The sequence below is a fragment of the Periophthalmus magnuspinnatus genome, chromosome 15, assembly GCF_009829125.3.
Source record: "Periophthalmus magnuspinnatus isolate fPerMag1 chromosome 15, fPerMag1.2.pri, whole genome shotgun sequence".
In the NCBI taxonomy this organism is placed as follows: Eukaryota; Metazoa; Chordata; class Actinopteri; order Gobiiformes; family Gobiidae; genus Periophthalmus; species Periophthalmus magnuspinnatus.
The window spans coordinates 5,535,785-5,541,784 of NC_047140.1; positions in this window are offsets into that span (position 1 = coordinate 5,535,785).

Sequence of the window (6,000 nt, forward strand, 5' to 3'; positions counted from 1 at the left end):
TTTCATGGTTTACAGCTTTAATGGACACTAGGTAACTAACTCAAAGAGGGTCCTTCACCTGCTTTGCCTGAAATGTTCCACAGCATGACATTAAATCTAGCATCACCGTTAGGACAACCCGGCCATGGTTTAGAGAGGCGACCACCATCACATTCTTTATTCATTCATGTTCACGTTATTTTTGAGCTATAAAAACTCCTGTAATTGAATTAAATAAATGCATAAAAAATATTTTGGACCCGTAAGTCAATTTAATGGACACTGTGGCCCCAAAACAATACTTGTCCCACAACTTAAAGGCCTGTATTACACTCTTTTCTGCTCTATGTTATAATGTTGTTTCCTTGTTTAACACCCAAACCCTGCATATTTAGAATCATTTGGATAATTTCAGCCCTGGTATTTCCGATCTCTACAGAACAAAAAATAAAAGGTAGCTCTTAACCTTGAAAACTACCACTTCATGACATCACACGGTAGAACAGAGCATTTTGAGCTTTACAGATGGAGACTAACTAATAAAGTGGGATTACTCAAACATGTGAGAATGACAAAACATAACTGCAGGTATGTTCCTGAGGAGGTAATATCATCATTTAAAGCTCACAAGAATCAATTTTGCATAATATAGAACCTTTAAACCTTTGTACTAATCATCCCATCCTCTGTCAGCCTATGAAAACAGCACTTGCTTGTATTTAGTTGCAGTGTCAGCCACAACATATGACTCAAGTACATATATTAGGACATTGTGCGCAGAGTTGTTAACGCTTTGATAAAGAAGAGTGGGCCTCAGCAGAAGTTGCCAAAACATCAACATTTGTACTCCCCCCCTTGAGAGCGCGGGTCTCTTTCTGCTTCCCCCAGCAATAAATCAAAGCCCAAATGGAACCGTGTCCGCTCTCCAAGTTCAGGTGACGCAGGCAGGCGCACAGAGGCAGAACACAGCCCCTGTCCTGTCAGAGCAGAGGGCTGCAGATAAACAGCAGGCTCGGATGGCACATACAAGAAAAATGAGAATGTAGTTTATCTCTTGTTTAGGTGGAATCAATGCTGCGGACATAAGCAGAGTTTGGTACAGAAAGCAAGGATTTTACTTCCCTGCGGCAAATTAAAGAGACCACATTGGAGTTTTGCTGCATTACTTCCTGATTCTCGGAGGATAAAACGCTTTACAATGAGACGCATGCTCAGCAAACACTCACCTTACGAGCTTCTTATACCATATATCTGTACTGGGGTAAAACAAATGTTCAACTACACAGATAGAAATCAGGTACAGCCACTTTAACATTATTTAAAGGTTCACTTTGTAATTTTTCTAGTGGAGGGTTTCTTACTTGCTTGTCTCCATGGAGATGTTGCTTTGCCTGGAGTCTTCCACAGTAAGCTAAGGCATAAAACTTAGATCCGTTTTGTTACATTTATTTATCGCTCAAAAGTACTCACATGGATTCTTGTGAGCAGGATCGCACCTCCATAGATCTGACGTGTAATTTGGCCTGCTGCTGTCACAACCTTCTATTTGCATGGTGGGCATACTAGATAAGTTTAATGCCATTCAGTGGAAAATTTGAAACAAAGAAATAACATCTCCATGAAGACAAGGACGTGGTGAACCCTCCTAAAAAAATGTTACATACTACGGCTTTAACTACATATGAAAAACATTATTCCCAAAATAAGTAAAAACTGGTTGATCAAAAAAATGCTTTAAATTCTGGTATTTTCAAATTATAAACAACCAAAATCTGATAAAAAAAAAAAAAAAAAAAAGATTGGTTTGGTAACTTTTAGATACAATCTTTTAATTCTCCTTATTGTTAACATAAAGCTTTTATAGTTGTCTGAATATTGTTATACCCTATAACAATATTCAGACAACATTCTATCAGTCCAACACAAGTGTGTTATAACCTGTTCTTACACGTGTTAGTGGATTAGTGCCTGTATTAGGAGAGGAATGATCCACAAAGGTGCAAAAATATCCCTTCACACCCTGGAAGTTTACAACATAGGCCTACATTTACATTTTCATTTTTTATTATCTCTTTTCACCATTTTTTAATTGGAAGAGCAGCCAGATCCATTGACCCACAGATTAGCAGTGCGATTCTAGCTCCCACAGATGAATGCTGTCGTTGTGTCCTTAGGCAAGACACTTAAAGGGCCCATATTACGCAATTTTATCATCTATATTGTTGTTTCCTCATCACAAACAGACCTGGAGTTTTGTTTTGTTTCATTCACACATGTAACACACAAACCCTGCACATTTAGGATGAGTTCTTCTCTCAAGCAGAAAACACTCTGATCCACCTTGTGATGTCATGAGGTATTGCAGAAAGTGCTCCACTTTATTTTTAAACTCCACACACCTTCACTGGAATCATTTGGATGATTTTAGCCCTGGAATTGCCAAACTCTACTCCACAAAAGGTAAAAAAGTAACTTGAAAACTACTGTTTTGAGACATCACAAGGTGGAACAGAGCATTTTGAGGTTTGGAGATGTAGACATACTAATAATAAAGGGTTACTCAAACATGTGTGAATGAAACAAAACACAACTCTGGGTATGGAGGAGGTAACAACATTATTACATGGCTTAAAGCTCACAAGAGTCAATATTGTGCAATATAGGACCTTTAACCCCCTCGCCCCCAGTGTCTGTGTACACTGGTGTGTGAATGTGTGTGTGAATGGAAGAGAAGTACCTTGATGTAAAGCCTTGAGGGTGTACACTGTATAAAAATGTGACCACTTAACATTAGAAAAGATCTACTTGATATTGAAATTTTGCATATTATATTACACAATGATATAATGTGAGTAGAAGTAAAAAATATACATCTATAAGTAGGCCTATACTGTTCATCAATCAGTTAAATCTGAAATGTATATCTGAATGTAACTCATTCTTATTCATTATGCGCACTACACATTCCTAACTTCATGTTGCTATAGAAAAATACAATGGTTAATTAACGAAACATTTCAGGGCTATCAGCAGTTTAGTACTTTGTGTAGTGCATGCTGTTGCTATAGCTACCCACCACAATGCCCAGACCCCCTTTACTCATTGTGAATTAATTAACCACACATATAAGTGTTTTCATAACATCAAGAGGCAAACATAATTTGAGCTCATTTCAATATAAGTCCACACCTTTTAACACTCATAATGGACATTTTGCCTAGGTTTATTATAACAATAGAAACATTCTTAAAAGAAAGAGCATTTACATTTAACACCTCATGAAGTGCTAAACTTATTATCCATGCTTCAGAAGGCTTGAGGCGGCTGACAACACTCTAAGGCTAGTTTGAATTGTAAAACACAGCTCTTGACACACTTTTATGTCTCCATTCCCGTTGCACGTTCTTTTCCATGACGTCACACAAATAATGGTTAAGCTAAAGTACAACCTTGTACAAAAGTAGGCACATTTGACTCCAAGTAACAAAGAAGGAGCATGACTTGTGGGGCCAGTGTAGGGAGACCACGAGTTTCTATTTACCCGGGACAGTCCCAGTTTTGAGCCCTGTGTCCCCTGTCCCAGCATATTTATCCAAAACCAGTGATTTGTCCTGGTTTTATTCAAGAAATGTGCCAGGTGTCCCTATTTTGGATATTTGCTTAGGTAAAATACAGAAATCCATGCTTTATAATGTGCATAAGGTAAAAAAAAATATACATCAACTGAAGTCCCTCAGATTATGACAGACGCACGAGTGTGTTGAGAATGAACAATGGTGCATGCTCTTTTTACTATTTTATTTATACCAACCATCCCAACCTGGGTGTGTCCCAGTTTTGAATTTTGAAAATCTGGTCACCCTACTCCAGCGTAAAAAGTACAGGCTTATTTTGTGGAAAACAGCCTATTGTTTGTGCATGCCCAGACAGTAAGTGTGCTCTCAGGCAGACACAATGCACATGCAAATACATGACAACTGAAGAAATCAGACTCTCAACTTCTCTCAAACATTATTCGAGAATGCTGCAAGGACGCCCCCGTGTGGTACTTTGGTAGAGTACAGTCTATGATGACGCAGAACGTGTGCACAAAACAGTGCATTCGGTCCTTTGTGTTTTTATATTAGACCTATGTTTGAATGTGCTCCCGGGTAATTCATCATTTTTTTCACTTATAATTGAGTAATTTGTATATTTATTGCAAAGTTACACTTCAGCTTTTTGAGCGTGGGGTTTGGTTATGGCATTGTAGTCCGAATTGCAGCCCTGCCTTATGTTAAGAAAAACAACAAAGGTTTTCCAACACAAAACAATATTATCAGCCTATAACGTGCATGTTAGATTGTGGAAACTTTAATGGTGACCACCTTTAAAAGTTAAATGAGAGAAAAGTTGTGGATGAGCAGAAACAGTCATCACTCAAATAGGTGTAACTTTTTATATATTTGGCAGAATCGACTTTTTCTTTTACTATGGATCATCCCTGGACTGAGGGATTACACAGACATCTTAAAATAGAGAGAAGTAAAGTCCTGCTGTGAGCGGCCTGTTGGAGGGGGGTGGTTAAATGTGGACGTGCCCCTAAGACAGGAGCCCAAAAGTGTCAAAGTTTCACATGAGGCTTTCTGACGCCTCTCATCATCGTCCTCTTACTCATCATCATCACTGTCCTGGTGCTGAGAAAGCAAATAGCCTGTAGTTTTCTTTACCTTTTTCTATCTTTCTTTTCCCGTGTTTATCTTTATCTCTTTCCTTAATTAGCTAATTTGCCCATTTACTTTACTATTCATTTCACTTCTTTATTTAGCCTATTTACATTTCCTTTTTTTTTTTTTTTTTTTTTTTTACAAATAACACTGCCTAATGCTAAAAATAAATAAGCTACTCTGACCAAGTTGACTAAGACTACTTAACACTGGGTGGAAACACAAAACAAACAGACCTCTCCTGACCGTTTACTACAGACTTCACTAAAATGAGTGGCCTTGTAACTATAGACTGTATAAATGTAAACATAAATCTGTAAATAAGATTGTGTGGGGTGTGTGGAGGTGTGTGTGTGTGTGTGTGTGTGTGTGTGTGTGTGTGTATATATATATATATATATATATATATATATATATATATATATATATATATATATATATATATATATATATATATATATATATATATGTGTGTGTGTGTGTGTGTGTGTGTGTGTGTGTGTGTGTGTATATATATATATATATATATATATATATATGTATATATACACACACAGTCTTTGCTAGGAGCTAAAGTGGCTAAAGAGGCCGTGTGTTCACCATGAAACAAACTACATTTCATTCCCCGTTAGTTGCATACTCTATTATTCTATTATTCTGTCTGTTGACACTGGGCTGACACTGGTGGATGTTAATGTGAGGCTTGTGTTTTTAGCTGAGTAATTCATTTCAAAAAGCCTCTGTTCAAATCATTTGCAATGATGCCTTAGTCAGAATTTGCCAGTGTTTTTCCCCAAATGTTGAAATTATTCCCGTTAGCTTGCAACTGTAATAAACACGTCAAAACGTGCTCATCCGGTCCCGGAGACTCGGCCTACGTGCCATACGTGCTACGTGCCGTACGTGTCACGTGTCATTGGGACTGAGCTAGAGGGGCTTTTCTTTGTGACGTTTTCACCACTTCTTTTGTGCGAACCAACTGTGTGTCTTCTGTCTTTTGTTTGGGTGACGACTAACAGAGCGATGCACTAGTCATGCCACACCACACATAATACATAATACAGTATATTCATTAAACATGTTTAAAGTGTAAAAATGCTAATTTCGTCCGTTGGGGGAGGCCAGCCTTGAGACGCCTGAGGTCAGGGGCCAGGGGACATCAAAGGGCCAAATGTTACCAGGCAAACCGCAGAGCTTGGTACGTGAGGTCACAGCTGATTGGTCGATAAATGCAGGAGGCGGGGCCTCTCAGCTGGGGTATTTAAGGCTTTGTTCCATTGTTACAGATTGTGCTTCAGCTGGTCTGGCTCCGGGG